At 37.4% G+C, this 19403-nt stretch overlaps 1 pseudogene; it reads right to left on the minus strand.

Annotated features, from left to right (window-relative positions):
- Nucleotides 1–5241: 5241 nt before the first annotated feature.
- On the minus strand, nucleotides 5242–5341 carry LOC137767919 (U6 spliceosomal RNA; annotated as a pseudogene).
- Nucleotides 5342–19403: the final 14062 nt, after the last annotated feature.

Consider the following 19403-nt stretch of genomic DNA (forward strand, 5'->3'; position numbering starts at 1 on the left):
TGGGAAACAACTTTAATTACTGGACATTGTCTAGCCAGCTGACAGTGCTGGTCACTGAGTCAGCTAATGAAACTCATTTGCCCTCTTTTCTCAAAAATAACGATGTAATTGAGAAATAGATTGGTTCCACACAACCTTTTTCCTGCAGAAACCTTTTTAATTATCCCAAAAAAGATATGCCATTGACTTAAGTTTAGTCCAATTCCTAAAATAGCGCAAGAAAATTAAAACCCTATGTAGAATGTTAGAAAGTGAGACTGATCTTTTTTTTTTTTTTAATTGAGGACTGGAAATAGAATAAACTGATCAAATAGCTCATATAAATGAATGCCTCAGGCAGCAGAGACAGAAGTTTTGGGTGTACACTGAGCTGAGGACATTTGAGTAGCCCATGCCAGAAGGGTAGATCAGGTAAATATTACAATACTCTCAGCTTCTAGAAACCACCACCCTGCTTTATGAATAAGTCTATTTGCCTATGCAAACATCCCCACCCCAGGGTATTTTAAAATTATTTCAAATTCCATTAACCATTGGAAGTTTTCTTTCAAATCCCACCTCTCTTGAGCACACAGTTAACAAAGTGTGTTGGAGTGATTACTTGCATCTTCTATCACTGTCTCTTCAGGACTCCAGATCATTCCAAATTGTCAAGGGGACTCATCCTCTAATATCTGTATTTAGGATTACTCATTTTAGATCTCATGAACAAGCAATTGAATTGAAGTTTTGTTTCTGAGAAAAGAAAGTCTTGTGGCTTGCCTTTCAAAGAAAGAAATAGAGAAGCTATCCTGGAAAGGAGGATAAAAGAAATAAAGAGCTTCTGCATCCACAGGAAGGAAGACTAGCATGAAGAAACATGTTATGTGCATAAATATAGCCCAGGTACCTGGGTTAAGAAACTAGATTAGAGTGTAACAGGCTGTAGTCTGAAGAGGTTGGCTACAGGATTAGGATGCCTGTGTGAATGAAAGTCCAGGGCCATGGGGATTAACTTTAAGGAGGAGGGTATACAACCTTCTGTTTCTGAATCTTGGGCCTAACTGGCTCTCCCACTAATTGTGAAGTCAACAGGAATATCCATCATTAATTTCATTGACACCATCACACATGGTTCTAGTCTCATTGAACCTCTTGGCGAGTCAGAGTGATTCTCTTAGTGGAGGTTTATTGTAAGAGGGAAGCATAATATGACTTTCTCAACATTCCTCAGATAATACCTTCTGTACCTCTGTATGTGCTGATGGCATTCTCCTACACTTTGTAATCTAATAGGCATCATAACCTCTTACTTAAGAGTAGAGGCTTACATGTTCTACTTAATTTTGCAGCAAACAAAGGATCTGGGACACTGCTTTGCACATAGTAGGGACTCAGGTTGTATCTGTAAAACTGAAAGAGGAAAAGAGGGCAAGGACAGGGAAATAAAACCATACTACAACAAAGACTGAACAATGAAAAGTATCTCTTTCCAAATTACTTGAGTACCACAGATAAATGGAACACCTGCATTCTATTTGTCCTTCAACCCTCAGCTCAGAAATCTCTCTTTAGTATGTGCTCCATTTCTATTTATGATAGCTTGATAATCAAGCTATGATTGCATGTGCTAACATCAGTTCCTGCATGAAAGATGTGTGATCCATTCCAATCATCCTAATTCCTTATGCAGATGTTCCTAAACTATTCCTTTCTTCTTAATTACACAGTATCAAAGGGCTACACCTGTGAGGGGAAGCAATCCACAAGTCTATAGCGTTTAAAGAGAACTACCTTTCCCTGGGGTCTTCTCCCCAAGTGTTAGGGAATGTAACTGATTATTTTAAGAAGGAGAATTTATTCCCCCTCAAATTATGACGTGGTTATACCAGATAAATTCAAAGCTTCTGAGCAAGCACCTTAAGGCCATATCTTTTTTCCTCTCACAAGTTTTTGGCTGCTTGCTTTCAAACTGTAAGCTGGCAGACTTCATCCTTTAAAAGCTTAATAACCTGAAAACCCACTGGGCACCAAGAATACCTGTAGCTCTCAGCCATAGAGAATGGATGGAATAAAAATCTAATGCATTTGACCTTCTCACCTCCTGCTCATAGCCCATGCCTCCCATTACGCCCCCTTCAAATCTCACTGAAGCCAGAAGTACGGAGGACTTTGCTGACACACGTCAGCTACTGTTCATCTCACGGGTACTTGGGCCTTCCAGGTCAGAGGTCCTCAAAGAGTACTCACCACACCTACACTAGCAGCAGCAGCAACAACATCACCCGGAAATATGTTAGAAATGAAATTACTGGGCTCTAGTCCAGACCTCCTGAATCGGAAACTCTAGGGATGGAATCCACCACTCTGTGGCTTAACAAGCCCTCCAGGTGATTCTGATGCCTGCTAAAGTTTGAGAACTGCTCTGGGAAATCGAACCAATAGCATTTGGCTGTAAGCCATGGGGTAATTTATAAAACTAAGGAGCAGTTGTTACCCTTGGTCTCAGGAATTGTGGGAGTTGGTGAGCTCATTTCAAAGGAACCACACTCAACTTTGCAGGTGCTTGGATAGCTGGCTGTGTGCATTTGGAAATATACAGTATTCTCTTTCCATGTGGCCCAAGAAAGACAAAGAAAATCAGAGAATTCTAAATGTGAGTTGGTAAAACCTGGGGCTGTCAAAGGAGGGACTGAAGTTACTTTATCTTTTTAGATTTGACTATCCATACTTAGTTATTATTTTCTTCCTTTCATTTTATCACATAGATTTTGCTTTCTAGTGTTTCTCTCATCAGGGGTGATTCAAAACAAAGACTTACGAGGTCTTACTGTAAGGTATACAACAAAAGAAAATATCTCACAAAAAAGACGGGGGAAACACTGGGCCTAACTTGAAGACAAACAAGAAGTTACCTACTGTATGCAAATATATCTCAGGGAAAGTTTCTTTTCAATTCAACCTCCTGAACAAGAATGAACATCTTCACTTGGCACCCTTTCTCTGCTGCAGAAGCTGCACAACGCTGGCAAAGTTATCTTCCTAAAATGTAGAATATTTACTCAGAAAACGGGGCAGCCATTTTAGGTTTCTTCTAATCCAAGCGTTTAAACTCATTAGAGGAGCTCATTCTCTAAAGAAAATCTCCAGAGAATCTGTTTGAAATGCCCTTAATGGTGTATGTTTTACTTTAACAAATTTAACTTTTCATACAACCACGTTTACATAAGGTAGGGTTCAACTGAGCTAACATTTAACAGGAAAGAAGCACAGCAGATGGACACATGATGGGGGGTTTATAGAAACTTTTTCTGGGAGTCTACAGTTTGGGAAGGCAGAGCTCAATCCTGTACGCAAACACAAGTGAAATTAAAGTCCAAGTTAGCTTAGCATTATATTAGAAGTAGAGGATTTGGGTTCTAATCCTTTGAGAATCTCTCTATAGAGAGAGAGAGAAAGAGGGAGAGAGAGAGAATTTATTTGTATAATTTGACCTAAAATGCACTTTCTTCTCTGAGATTTATTTTCTTCACTGATAAATTAGACATATGATCTCATGCCAAGTTCAGTGTCTTATTAGTACGATCTAACAACACAAACTGCTTGATCACTGTGCAAGTATTCTGTCGATGTAAAGAATTACTAGAACTGGAGGAAACCCGCAGGTATCCTTAGATCACTGATACTTCATATTTTCCTTTGTGACCCATTACAGCCCACCTCCCCCAACCCATATCATCCCCTCTGCTTGCTCAGTTCCACCCCTACCTCTCTATCAGGTTGAACTAGTTTTAAGGAGAGGAGACACAATTGCCAGAGGCTGAAAGGGTGGGTATGGGATTTGGGACTCTTTTACCATGAGCACATACCCAACAAAAAATATTTTTTATTAAAAAAAATTTTTGAGGTATAATTGACATATGACATTATATTAGTTTCAGGTATACAACATAATGATCCAATACTTGTGTGTGTGTGTATATATATATATATATATAGAGAGAGAGAGAGAGAGAGAAATGATCACTACAACAAGGCTAGTTAATGTCAGTCACCATACATACTTACATATTATTTTTCTTCTCATGAGAACTTTTAAGATCTATTTTCTTAGTAACTTTTAAATATGCCATACAGTATTATTAACTACAGTCACCATGTTGTACATTACATCCCCATGACTTATTTATGTTAGAACTGGACATTTGTACCTTTTGACCCCCTTTACACATTTGTTCCCCCAACCTCCGGCAACATCACTGATCTGTTCTCTGTGTCTATAAGTTCATTTTTTTTTTGTTTTTTGCGGGTTGTTTTTGTTTTAGTTTTGGTTTTAGATCCTAAATATAAGTGACATCATACGGTATTTGTCTTTCTCTGTCTGACTTATTTCATTTAGCATAATGCCCTAAAGGTCCATCCATGCTATTGTAAATAGCAAGATTTTCTTCTTTTATGGCTGAATAATATTCCTGTGTGTGTGTGTGTGTGTGTGTGTGTGTGTATATGTGTGTGTCACATTTGCCTATCCATTCATTCACTGGTGGACGCAGTTTGTTTTCATATCTTGGCTATTGTAAATAATGTTGCAATGAACATGGGGTGCAGATATCTCTTCAACATGGCATTTTCATGCCCTTTGGATAAATACTCAGAAGTGGAATTTCTGTATCATATGGATCTACTTTAACTTTTTGAGAAATCTCCATATTGTTTTCCATAGTTGCTGCACCAATTTACATTCCCATCAACAGTGCACCAGAGTTCCCTTTCTGTCCTTGTCAACTATTGTTATTTCTTGTCTTTTTGATGATAGTCATTCTGACAGGTGGGAGGTGATATCTCATTTTGGTTTTGATTTGCATTTCTCTGATGATTAGTGATGTTGAGTACCTTTTCATATACCTGTTAGCTATCTGTATGTGTCCTTTAAAAAAAAAGTCTATTCACATATTCTGCTCATTTTTTAATTAGATTGTTTGTTCTTACTATTAAGTTGTTTGAGTTCTTTATATATTTCAAATATTAACTCCTTATCAGAAATATGGTTTGCAAATATTTTCTCCCATTCTATAGGTTGCTTTTTGTTTTGTTGATGGTTTCCTTTGTTGTACAGAAGCTTTTTAGTTTGATATAATCCCACATGTTTATTTTGGCTTTTGTTGCCTTAGCTTTTGGTATCAAATCCAAAAAATCATCATCAAGACTGATGTCAAGTTGCTTATGCTTATGTTTTCTTCTAGGAGTTTTATGGTTTCAGGTCTTATATTTGATCACTTCATGAATGTGTGTGCATCTTGCTCGGGGCCATGCTAATCTTCTCTGTATCATTCCAGTTTTAGTATATGTGCTGCTGAAGCAAACAAAGGAAAATTTCTTTTAGCATCTCAGTGTGTGTATGCACTTGTATATATATGGTGAGGGGGCAGTGGGGATTAGAGTAAATCTGAAATACAACTTAATGTATTGAATGTACTGCTACATAAAATATATGCTGTTGGAATAAACAGCTGTCAACTAGTAAAATCGCCGAATCTGTGAAGTGCTGAGCTATATTCACAGCATAAGCAGTGGGCTTCGTGTGCTTTCCCTAAATATACACTTCCCCCCAAGGAGAGACTCAAATTGGCCTTCTCCTCTACTGGTCAAAGTTGAAGAACATGAGTTTGTAATCTTTCTTAGTTTCCCCTATCTAAATTCAGGGCTGAAGTTCAGAATCATTTTTCCAAAGAGAATGTTTCCTCTAACCATATTCTGTAGCTTCTCTGTACAAGGATGTGTGGGATATTGTCTCTGAGAACACTGGGGACAGGCTGACAGTCAAAGCACTCTCTGTGTGGTTGGCCTGTCTGCTTGGCACTTCAAGGGTCCAAGCCTTTCACTCCTGGGCCAAGCCGATAGAAATAAACACTTCACAACTTCGTTGTGCAGATCACAGTAAAAATGAGCAACTGACCTTGTTGCTACAGGATGTTACCCCAGCTATTTCCCATTCGCAATCTGGTTCTGAGCAGACCAAGAAAACAGAATGAGACTGTACTCAGGCTCAATTATACATTCAAATTGCCTGTATTAAAAAACCCCTAAAAACTGTAATGGCTTAATTAAGCTGGTAACTTTATGGCATGCTTCTGCTCACAGCCTAACTCTGAGGCCTTTCTCTTTCACTGTCAGTGACAATTCTGCTTTGCTGGGATGGCTGGCTGCTGGAACGAGGTGGGGAGCTCCAGGGTGGGAAAAGGAAGAAAATGGATCTTGGGGAAGCTAAATTCCTCTTGTGGCAGATGGTCTTCAAATCTCCAGTCCTTTGGAGTCCATAAACGAGAGCTCTGGGGAAAGAGTAGGCATTAATTTAGGTTCTAGAAGGAGCAGGGTGAGTTTTCACTTGGTGAGGCTCGCCTCTGGAATCCATCAACTAAAACACTATTTCATAGAAGGGAAAAAGGCAGGTTATGACTTGCATGTTCCCTGAAAGGAAAAGAAGACCCTCCTATTTGAAAGCAGTGTAGCTCCACCCCCTGTCCTAATCTAAATGGCATCCTCCTTACATTTCATGCCCACATGATGTATAACCTTGGAGGAGCATTTCATGTCATTGAATGGACTTTCCACCTTCATCTGGAGGTGGCTGACCTCTGCTGAGAGGTGGGCTGTCCTTCTGAGTCAGCACCACCTGCTTTCCTGAAAGAGCTTGTTAGGGCTGTAACAGTTTCATTATCAAAACATTCAGGTCTCTTGATGTTATTTGAGAAATCCTTTATTTAGAGGTGTTGAAGCATTTGTCCAATGCAAGAATTAACTGAAGAAAATTAATTGCTGATCACCTTTATTTTTTCAAGTGCAGTTAAAGATGTGGTCTAAAGAATCAGGCTATTTTTTCCCTAAGGCCACCTCTATCACTTGCCAGTAATGGAGATTTAAGTTAGCAAGTCTAATGGAATAATAATACTAGTTCCTACCTCATAAGTTTAGTAGGATTTAATGAAAGAATACATGTAAGACACTTAGCACAGTGCCTGTCTCTTAATCACTAAATGTTAGTTTATGATATTATTATTGTTCCTGTTGCTCTTAATTTCACCAAGCTCACATTCTATAGGATTTATACTTATGGCAACACTCAACAATTTTATATCTGATCATGGGTCAGATAAAGAGAGAAGTGGACATATTTGCCACCCTGACTCCTCAGGGTTACAGGGAGGTGATTGGTGACCCAGTTTCACTAAGTTTTTCTTCTTTGGACTTCTGGTGTCTGTCTTTTTATTTCTCCTTTACCAGTTGCTTGCATTAGCCTTTTGGGAATTATGCAGAAGAGTTTTTCATTTTTAGGAAGCCGCATGTTCCCTATCTTTAAATCAAAGGTGAAGTGCAGCGTGCCATGGCAGTAATCCAAAGTTTGGAGGCCACATGGACTTTCTGGTTTAAACTCATTTTCTATGAAATCAAAACTTATCCTTTGCTTTTGAAAGCACCAAAGGTGATTAACTGAGACAGCAGTGAACAGACATGAGGAAGAGGCCCCTGGTGGCTGAAAGGAGGCTTCTGCCTCTCAGCTTTTTAATGGCATGCGAAAGGCATTAATCCACACTTTCACTTCCTATTACCCAAATAGAAATGTCTTGAGATAATGTGAATACCTTATGGCATAAGTGACTTTCTAAAGTGTCTTATTAGACCTCCTTATCAGAGTAATTTAGGCAGCATTGGGGCTTGACAGCCAGGAACATACTTCTTAAACACTGACTCTTGGGAGCAACTCACAAAAAGTTAGTCAAATACCACTGGGGAAACTTCCAAGGGACATGGCAGCTGTAGCCTTTTCTCAAGTGTAGGGTCCCTCTGTCATGTCACATGCAGGTGACTTCCTTGTGTGGCAGTTTCACCCAGAGAGAAAGTCAGATTTCCCAAATGTCTCTCAAGAACCATTAGGACAAATCACGCTCTCACAAAGGGAAGTTGGGACATTACTGCAGAAAGCAAAGCATGAAACTCTGTCCTGGAAGGGTGTTCAGTATGCTTTTGAGAATGATGCCGTAGGTTTCCGGATACACTCTCTTGCAAAAGGAAGTTTATAAACTACCTAGGCTCCTTTGCTAATGTTTAATGTACAAGAGGCTAATGTGGATTGTTATTGGAGAAAATACAAAACAAAGTACCCCCGAAATAATACCCCCAAACCCAAACCCACAGTCAAAAAATCCCTGCAAAGTGTTTCTGTATCTTCAGAATGGAAGGTTATGTTTTGTTTGAAGAAAGTGGCTTACCTGAGGATATACAAGCATGAGCTGGGGACTTTGCATTGCCGAATTCCAGTCTCCACCTCTTTTCACTTCCCAAGGTGTTGTGATACATTAATCCTCACACTGAGCCTCCTCCTACTCTGCTCAGATTTATTTGAAATGAAGAGCCCTTTTCTTTGTTTCCCCAGGAGACTATGACAGAAGCCCATAGTGGCCACCATCTGCATTGTTTTCCTTTATTTTTCAGTTTCTCCCTATAAGACGGCCTCCCAGTAAACTTGTAATTACTTATATGAACCAACACTATGTCCTTTTTTTTCTTTAACATCTTTATTGGAGTATAATTGCTTTACAATGGTGTGTTAGTTTCTGCTTTATAACAAAGTGAATCAGTTATACATATACATATGTCCCCATATCTCTTCCTCTTGCATCTCCCTCCCTCCCACCCTCCCTATCCCACCCCTCTAGGTGGTCACAAAGCACAGAGCTGATCTCCCTGTGCTATGCGGTTGCTTCCCACTAGCTATCTGTTTTATGTTTGGCAGTGTATATATGTCCATGCCACTCTCTCACTTTGTCCCAGCTTACCCTTCCCCCTCCCCATATCCTCAAGTCCATTCTCTAGTAGGTCTGTGTCTTTATTCCCGTCTTGCCCCTAGGTTCTTCATGGCCATTTTTTTTTTTTTTTTAAGATTCCATATACATGTGTTAGCATATGGTATTTGTTTTTCTCTTTCTGACTTATTTCACTCTGAATTACAGTCTCTAGATCCATCCACCTCACTACAAATAACTCAGTTTCATTCCCTTTTATGGCTGAGTAATATTCCATTGTATATATGTGCCAAATTTTCTTTATCCATTCACCTGTTGATGGACACTTAGGTTGCTTCGATGTCCTGGCTATTGTAAATAGAGCTGCAATGAACATTTTGGTACATGACTCTTTTTGAATTATGGTTTTCTCAGGGTATATGCCCAGTAGCGGGATTGCTGGGTCGTATGATAGTTCTATTTTTAGTTTTTTAAGGAACCTCCATACTGTTCTCCATAGTGGCTGTATCAATTTACATTCCCACCAACAGTGCAAGAGGGTTCCCTTTTCTCCACACCCTCTCCAGCATTTATTGTTTGCAGATTTTTTGATGATGGCCATGCTGACCGGTGTGAGATGATATCTCATTGTAGTTTTGATTTGCATTTCTCTAATGATTAATGATGTTGAGCATTCCTTCATGTGTTTGTAGACAATCTGTATATCTTCTTTGGAGAAATGTCTATTTAGGTTTCCTGCCCATTTTTGGACTGGGTTGTTTCTTTTTTGATATTGAGCTGCATGAGCTGCTTGTAAATTTTGGAGATTAATCCTTTGTCAGTGGCTTCATTTGCAAATATTTTCTCCTATTCTGAGGGTTGTCTTCTCGTCTTGTTTGTGGTTTCCTTTGCTGTGCAAAAGCTTTTAAGTTTCATTAGGTCCCATTTGTTTATTTTTGTTTTTATCTCCATTTCTCTAGGAGATGGTTCAGAAAGGATCTTGCTGTGATTTGTGTCATAGAGTGTTCTGCCTATGTTTTCCTCTAAGAGTTTGATGGTGTCTGGCCTTACATTTAGGTCTTTAATCCATTTTGAGTTTATTTTTGTGTATGATGTTAGGGAGTGTTCTAATTTCATTCTTTTACATATAGCTGTGCAGTTTTCCCAGCACCACTTATTGGAGAGGCTGTCTTTTTTCCACTGTATATTCTTGCCTCCTTTATCAAAGATAAGGTGACCATAAGTGTGTGGGTTTATCTCTGGGCTTTCTATCCTGTTCCATTGATCTATATTTCTGTTTCTGTGACAGTACCATACTGTCTTGATTACTGTAGCTTTGTAGTATAGTCTGAAGTCAGGGAGCCTGATTCCCCCAGCTCCGTTTTTCTTTCTCAAGATTGCTTTGGCTATTCAGGGTCTTTTGTGTTTCCATACAAATTGTGAAATTTTTTGTTCTAGTTCTGTGAAAAATGCCACTGATAGTTTGATAGGGATAGCATTGAATCTGTAGATTGCTTTGGGTAGTAGAGTCATTTTCACAATGTTGATTCTTCCAATCCAAGAACATGGTATATCTCTCCATCTATTTATATCATCTTTAATTTCTTTCATCAGTGTCTTATAATTTTCTGCATACAGGTCTTTTCTCTCCTTAGGTAGGCTTATTCCTAGGTATTTTATTCTTTTTGTTGCCATGGTAAATGAGAGTGTTTTCTTAATTTCACTTTCAGATTTTTCACCATTAGTGTATAGGAATGAAAGTGATTTCTGTGCATTAATTTTGTATCCTGCTACTTTACTGAATTCATTGATTAGCTCTAGTAGTTTTCTGGCAGCATCTTTAGGATTCTGTACGTATAGTATCATGTCATCTGCAAACAGTGACAGCTTTACTTTTTCTTTTCCAATTTGGATTCCTTTTATTTCTTTTTCTTCTCTGATTGCTGTGGCTAAAACTTCCAAAACTATGTTGAATAATATTGGTGAGAGTGGGCAACCTTGTCTTTTCCTGATCTTAGTGGAAATGGTTTCACTTTTTCACCATTGAGGATGATGTTGGCTGTGGGTTTGTCATATATGGCCTTTATTATGTTGAGGAAAGTTCCCTCTATGCCTACTTTCTGGAGGGTTTTTATCATAAATGGGTGTTGAATTTTGTCAAGATCTTTCTCTGCATCTATTGAGATGATCATATGGTTTTTCTCCTTCAGTTTGTTAATATGGTGTATCACGTTGGTTGATTTGCATATATTGAAGAATCCTTGCATTCCTGGGATAAACCCCACTTGATCATATTGTATGATCCTTTTAATGTGCTGCTGGATTCTGTTTGCTAGTATTTTGTCGAGGAATTTTGCATCTATGCTCATCAGTGATATTGGCCTGTAGTTTTCTTTCTTTGTGATATCTTTGTCTGGTTTTGTTATCAGAGTGATGGTGGCCTCGTAGAATGAGTTTGGGAGTTTTCCTCCCTCTGCTATATTTTGGAAGAGTTTGAGAAGGATAGGTGTTAGCTCTTCTCTAAATGTTTGATAGAATTCGCCTGTGAAGCCATCTGGTCCTGGGCTTTTGTCTGTTGGAAGATTTTTAATCACAGTTTCAATTTCAGTGCTTGTGATTGGTCTGTTCATATTTTCTATTTTTCCTGGTTCAATCTCAGAAGGTTGTGCATTTCTAAGAATTTGTCCATTTCTTCCAGGTTGTCCATTTTATTGGCATATAGTTGCTTATAGTAATCTCTCATGATCCTTTGTATTTCTGCAGAGTCAGTTGTTACTTCTCTTTCTTCATTTCTAATTGTATTGATTTGAGTCTTCTCCCTTTTTTTCTTGATAAGTCTGGATAATGGTTTATCAATTTTGTTTATCTTTTCAAAGAACCAGCTTTTAGTTTTATTGATCTTTGCTATCATTTCCTTCATTTCTTTTTCATTTACTTCTGATCTGATCTTTATGATTTCTTTCCTTCTGCTAACTTTGATGTTTTTTTGTTCTTCTTTCTCTAATTGCTTTAGGTGTAAGGTTAGGTTGTTTATTTGAGATGTTTCTTGTTTCTTAAGGTAGGATTGTATTGCTATAAACTTCCCTCTTAGAACTGCTTTTGCTCCATCCCATAGGTTTTGGGTCATCGTGTTTTCATTGTCATTTGTTTCTAGGTATTTTTTGATTTCCTCTTTGATTTCTTCAGTGATCTCTTGGTTATTAAGTAGTGTGTTGTTTAGCCTCCATGTGTTTGTATTTCTTACAGATTTTTTCCTGTAATTGATATCTAGTCTCATAGCGTTGTGGTTGGAAAAGATACTTGATGCAATTTCAGTTTTCTTAAATTTACCAAGGCTTGATTTGTGACCCAAGATATGATCTATCCTGGAGAATGTTCCATGAGCACTTGAGAAGAATATGTGTTGTGTTGTTTTTGGATGGAATGTCCTATAAATATCAATTAAGTCCATCTTGTTTAATGTATCATTTAAAGCTTGTGTTTCCTTATCTATTTTCATTTTGGATGATCTGTCCATTGGTGAAAGTGGGGTGTTGAACTCCCCTACTATGATTGTGTTACTGTCAATTTCCCCTTTTATGGCTGTTAGTATTTGCCTTATGTATTGAGTTGCTCCTATGTTGGGTGCAGACACTATGTCCTTTGAAATTTGTTTCACTTATTCCATAAAGATCCATTGCCCTTAATTGTAAAGCTCAGTATATTGCCATCATAAAGATGGACTTTCTACATTCAGATATTTCTTGCACGTGTGTTTTTGGCATCTGAGTGTTATGATTTAAGCTTGTTTCCCAAAATGCAAGTGCATTTGATTTTTTAAATGCTGCCCATTTATCTTGCTACATGAATCAATTTTCCTACTCCTATCCTCATCAGTAGTGTTGCCTTTCAATTCCTCCAGCATATTTCAGGTAAATGGTCAAATCAGTGTGTCCACAGTCAAAGATGCATCAGATGTTTCCTGCTGAGGCAGAGAAGATGAACACAGTTAATGTATAAATGATAGGACAATGATGAGGTCAATATTTACCCCATGCTACAATAAATCTTGATAACTGGATAACTACTAAAACAAGATATCAATAATCAGGGTGATGTGCTATAGCCTTCCAGAATAGTTTCATTTGAAAGTTATGGAAATTCTGGGATTAAAGCTTCCAATAATTTTGTGGTATGCTTTTGGTCCTAAAAGGAAATCATCCTTTATATCAAGGTAAAGATCTAGAATCTCATTGGTTTTCAAACTTTAATATACATTAGAATAACTTGGGGGCATTTTAGTTAAATACAGATTCCTAGATTCCACCCATATTATGATGAATAGATATGGTCTTTTGCCCATCTAGTGTTTCAGAAAACACTAGGTGAATCTGACACAGACAAAATAGGGAACGTATCTTTGAGAAACACTGATATAAACTGTACTGCTGTTCATTGTGCCTGGGAGGTATAGGATTACTTAAGTAATCAACCCATCAACTAATCAACATTTATTTAGAGACAACTGGTTCATAACAATATGTCATAAAGCCGTTATGAAGTACTCACTTGTACTTTTTCTGTTGCTGCTCTGCTCTAGCTAGTAAAATGGTAACTTTTGAATCTTACATATGAGATTGAATAATGTAAGAACAAAGCTTATTGGCATAATTTATCAATGATGATTATTTAAAAAATCTCTTAAAATAATTGCTCATACTTGGAGACATAGCCTTCTCCTAAATATAAATGCAAAAAAAAATCATTACATTTTGTTTACTGAACTTAATCAATTTGTGAAGTACTGGCAAACTTTTGGGGAAAACTGATATATATAGTAAAATCAGTTAATATATAATTTAGTGGTAAGTGTATCCTGATCAGTAAAACATTTTTCAATATGAAACTCAATGCATTGTTTATTAAAGACTATATAGGCGTTAAATTTTACTAATGTCATGTATATTAAACAGGAACACAATTGTAAATTTAAAATAGGATAACTTAAAAAAACTAGAGATTCAATATTTTCTTCCTGCATACCAACAAATCATAAGTGTTATATTCTCAACTGTCCTAGTAGTCTTGTTTGTTTAGCCTGGTTTGCATATTTTGACTGACTCCCTCTTAGGTGGAAAGTACTTAGCTGGCACATAATTAAAGAATAAATAATTTCCTAAAAGTGAAACAAGAATGTTCTCTTTCAGCTCTGACATTAGCTAATATTTCTCAAACCGTGATTTTTGGTTGGTATTTCCAGGTACATCTTTAAAAAATTTTGGGGCTACCTTTCCCCGAAATGGCAGGTAAAAATGCATTAATGGATAGACTGTCCTCAATTTCAAGTCTGTCATCCATAATTTGTGTTTAAACCACTGGTCCCTTTGTGGCGCTCATCTATTTGATTGTCTCCAAAGTATGCATGTACATCTTAGGATCCTGTTTTGATTTTGTTGTAGTTTGATGTCATTGGTTGTTTTCTTTATAACTCATATTGAAATTCTTTGGTATACCTGGAGGATCCTCTAAGAGTCTCTAACCTCCCTGGCTTCATTGAGTACTTTCTCCAATGAACAATCTCAACATATATTTGCAAGTGATTTCAAAATTGATGTGCAAAAGAATCACTTATGAATTTTGGGAAAAAAAACAGATTTTTTACTCATTGAATTTGAAACAGGGACGGAGTTCATGTACTTCTAACAAGCTCCCAGCCATATGCTTGCTGCTGCCAATCTGTGAACCAAGAGTTCTACACCGCACATTTGGCTCTCGCCAAGTGCTACAATCTGTTATTGATCACATTTCCAGACATATACCCTATATACTCAACTGTATATATTTCCCATGAGTGTGGCAATCTCCTCATAAAATTCTCATTGCTGATGACGATAAGGTACTTGACATCAACTCTGTAGTCATTAAACATTTTTTATCTCTAAAATCTACTTCCAAGAAAACATCTTGTGATCATGAATTGATCTTGGAAGAGTGTCAGCACAATAAGTGTGCCAAACCTTTGTCATCCTTCAGAGATTTTTAAAGACTATCTTAGACATTATTTCTGTTGTTGTTGTTTACTTCTGAGGGCATTCAATAAGTGTGGAAAGACAAAAGGAGAATGAGATACAATATACTGAAATGATATTCACCAAAACGTTGAAACTGAAGATTTCTGGGAGGTGTTATAATAGCAACCTTATTTTCTTCATTTAAAAATCTATGTTTTCCTAAATGTTTTATTTTTCACATGTATTACTCTTATAATAAAGTAATCATTATGAACTTTTAAAATCCCAGAATATCTTGTATCTTTTTTCTTCTAAACCTCATGGAAAATACCCACAACTTGTCTATTTGCCGTGATTTGTTATGCCTTGTTCCCTTGTTATTTGCCACATTTTGCTTATTTGTCTAGCAGTGCTCACTGGAGAGACATTTTTATAACTCCACATTTCTTAGCCCTTTGTTAGTGACATGGTGTATACTCAGGATCTACCTGTTGATTGATCATCAGTTTTCTGGCTTTACTGAATTTGCATATAGACTGTATGAAAAGAAGTTTAACACATCAAATCAAATAGCTTAAAATCACCAAAGGTGTCTGATATTGTTATACAGGTTTACATAAATATTGACGTTTACATCCCAAGTAAGAGCATAGTCCTATGGCTTAGTACATGCCAAGAGAAAATACAAGGCAAGATATCAATGGAAGCCCACATAGAAAAATATAGTGGGTATTACTCATAACTTCTCATCTCTTAACGCACCTGTCTGCGCACATAGAAATGACCATATTTCTGACTGGTCTAGAGTATTGGTGGGCTGGCACTGAACAGGTTCTGGGATGACAAATTAAATGGTGTTCCCATCCTGGAGAAGATGCTAGAGAAAAGATGAAAATTACTTGGGGTAGCTGAAAATCATACTAAATATCATTTTCTTTGTTTCTGCCAAATTTCTGCCATTATGTTCATCTTGATTTAAAGGACATATGATGAAAATGGAAAACAGTTTCTAATCACAGCGATTAATTACCAACAACTAAATTTAAAGTGATTTCCTAATTAAAATTTCAAAGTATCCTAAATATAATGTAAGACTCGAATGATGAGGCAACACAGAGGATTTCTTTAGAACAGCCTACAAAGCATCAAGGAAGAAGGGATATTCCCAAGTATACAGAAAAGTAGGCTCTTGTTTAAAATGTTCTTAGAGTCTCCATCCATTGGAACAAGCCATTCTTATCCTAGTGGTAAATACAACAAAATCAAACATGGAACTGCTGTGAGTGATCCAAAAAACTGGTGGAGACCCGTGTGTTGTGCATAATACACACATAGACTGTCAGAACATGATGGGATCCAAGAATCACCAACAGGGATAAGCAGTCAACAAGTTGCACTGGTGATTCATTCAAAAAATATTTACTAGCTGCATATTATATGTCAGGTACTCTTCTAGGTACCTGGCATACATCAGTAAATAAAATGTACATATTCCTACCTTTGTGGAGTTTATATGCAAGCAGATACAGGAAGATAGGAAATGGTATACCAGATAAGTAGGTAAATTATATTTTTGTATGTGAGGAAATAAGTGATATAGATAAAAGGAGAGTAGGAAGATGGCGAGCACTAGTTATGGGATGGGAGTGAGGTGGGTTGCAATTTTAAGTAAAGGTGTCAGAGTAATCCTCATCGAGAAAAGGGTATTTGAAAAAGACTCACAAAAAGTAAGGGAATGAGCCACACAGCTATTTGGGGGAAGAGCTTTCTCTTCTCTGGTGCAAATCCCTAATGCTAGAGTATGCTTGCCTCATTCCAGGGTCTTCAAGGAAGCCTGTGGGTCTAGTGTGGAGTCGGCATGCGGGAAAAATCATAGGACATGGGTTTATCAATGCAAAAGAGGCTCATATCATGTAGGTCATTGCAGGCCAAAGTAAGGGCTTTGGCTACTTGACACAGGGTCAAATTTCAACATCAATCTTAGTTTTCATTCTCTCTGTACTTCCTTTTATCATTCCTTTTAACATGACAATATCTTCCAGCCCTGTTTCTACTGTGTCTTTTCTTACTATCTGTGCTCTTTCAATAAGAATAAACCTGATTTGTGTCTTTGCTCATTCCAATTCACACTAAACTCTATGGGCAAATTTGTTTTCCTACGGTACAGGGAGTTTTTCCTTGTAAAACTATCATATACGCTTGTCATTGCTTCTAGAATTAAGTCAGAACTTCTCCCTTGACCTCGTAGGATCTGGCTCCTGCCTCCTCTTCAAAAAAAGTTTCCTGTGCACTATTCAATTGTTCTCTCCAATTTCTATCTCTTTGCTCATGGCACTTTGTAAACATCTTCTCAACACCTTTCCATTCTTCATATCTCCCCAAATGCCATAGCCATCTTTATCATCACCCCTAATCTCAGGAACAAGTGGCATCTCACTTTTCAAAATCTCCAGCACTTTACTTTTACTTCTCCTAAGACAGAAACTGTGTTCTCAAATATTAATTGTAAGTGGACTCAAAACCCACTGGGAGTTAAATCCGTGTCTTATTCATGTTTTTATTCCCCACAGAACATGGAAATATCAGTGCATTGACAAATATTGATAGAATGAATTTCAGCACTCAGTCTGTAAGTTTTTAGCATTATTGACACAAACCCATTCTGGACATAATGGTCAGTCCTCCATCATGACCCGTGGGCATTCAACTTTGTGATTACAGAAACATCTGTGCTCTTTATGACTGCCCATGCTTCAAGTTCAAGACAAGGAATACGGGATTAATTTAGGAATCCATCATATTTTTAAAGACATGACAACTTGCTGTATCATAAATACAGCAGATCACCCAGCAGCATAAATAATGAAAACACTGCCTTGGGGGCAATAAAAGTGATTGATGGTCTGAGTTGCAGTTAACCCTGGTTATCCTTGTTCCATGTGGATCTGTGTTGCCTTCCTTTCTGCCTGAGATTAGGACTGCAGAAGCAGTATCTATGAAAAAAATCAGATATCAGACACCCACTGTGCTTTCCTAGTCTGAATTTGCAAATGAGGGGGAAGGTATCTGATTCAGAACAAACTAAGTTCACACATACAGATGTGTTCTTATCGTATCCATATTATTAACTGAGGAGCACTGAATAAAGTTAAGGTGTAGGATAAGGAAAATTAGGCCACCCTGGTTTTACTCTTATTTTAAATATAAAAAGCTTCAAAAGAATGTGTCCTTCACTTGAATGTCATAGGTAAGAGTGCCTTTTTCCTAATGTTCTATAGACACATGTTTAGTGAATTCCACTTGGGCTCTGACATGCTGAAAATGAAAATTTTGCTGAAAATATGGTCCAAGAAGCATGTTGGAAAGGAGAGAATGCCATATCAGGACAAGACTACCTGATTCTCATTCTATTTTTGCTGCTAATTAGTTTTGTTAGCTGGTGTGAGTTTCTCAACCTCGCTTATCATGTCTCTGACCCTTTATATATGCAACAATGGAGAGGAAAGGGACAAGCCTATTATGAATTACATGCCTACTTTATACAAAACACTTTACCAAACTTTTCTGCTACTAAGCTTTTCAGTGATATATTATTATGTCCATTTTACAGATAACAAGATTGGGGTTCAGAAAGCTATGTCATATTCCCAAGGTTATGTGAGATAAATGGCGAATCTGAATTCTTTCTGGTCAATCTAAATCCAAAGGTTATATAATGATAACTGCATATATGAAAGTTTAAAAAACAAGAGCTTCTTCCTGTTCTTACATTCTGTGATTGTCATCCTAAAGTACTGTGGAGTTTTCATACAATGGCAAGTATTAAGACTAGAACAATAGTTTTGCTGACTCCTAATCCGTAGTCAATCTCTGACTCCTTTGTGGAACAGGACAAGCCTTCTCTTAACATGCTTCCCAAATCAAGTCATACCAGAAGGGATAATTATTGATTGGCTAGTCAAGAAGAGCACTTCAATTTGGGGCTAAAAAAAAAAAAAACAAGGAGCATGTCAGAATAATATTCAGTTTCATCATTGTGAATTCATTCACTGGGGCCTTCTGCAGACTGGAATTCTGATTTTGGGAAACTTCTATATCTAGCACAGTGGGGATCTTGAACTTTGCTTTCTTGGAGGTCTTTTAAAGCGAGTAGTTTTATTTTTCTCTGTTATAATAGCAACAAAGCATGTGCTTTTCTATCTTTAGGTCTGTGTTCATACTAGCACTGCCTGAAGTGTCATGCCTTACACCCCTCTATATTCAAAATGTTTACTCATCTCTTAAGACACTGATCAACATTATCTTTTCCAGGAGGCTTTCTCTAGGCATTAAGCCTCTTATGCCACTCTAGCCCGCATTAGTTCTGTTTTATATTAAGAGTTATCTATGTACCTTTCCTATAACAAATAAATCCTTAAATTCCCAGAAGGGCCTATTGCAGTATTTTACAAAGAGTAGTATTTTATATAAATTTGTGTTAGGAAGAAATGAATTGATAATGTAATTCATAATTTATAAGGATTAAATGATGAAGGAGGGTAGGTACCACCCCACCTTAGACTCACTACCAAGCCCATCGGAAGTAGAATCCAGCTGTGGCTCAAGCTGGACCTGCTATGTTCTTTCTCCGTGTTGTTTTCTATGACTCCCCACA

The sequence above is a fragment of the Eschrichtius robustus genome, chromosome 7 (assembly GCF_028021215.1).
Source record: "Eschrichtius robustus isolate mEscRob2 chromosome 7, mEscRob2.pri, whole genome shotgun sequence".
In the NCBI taxonomy this organism is placed as follows: domain Eukaryota; kingdom Metazoa; phylum Chordata; class Mammalia; order Artiodactyla; family Eschrichtiidae; genus Eschrichtius; species Eschrichtius robustus.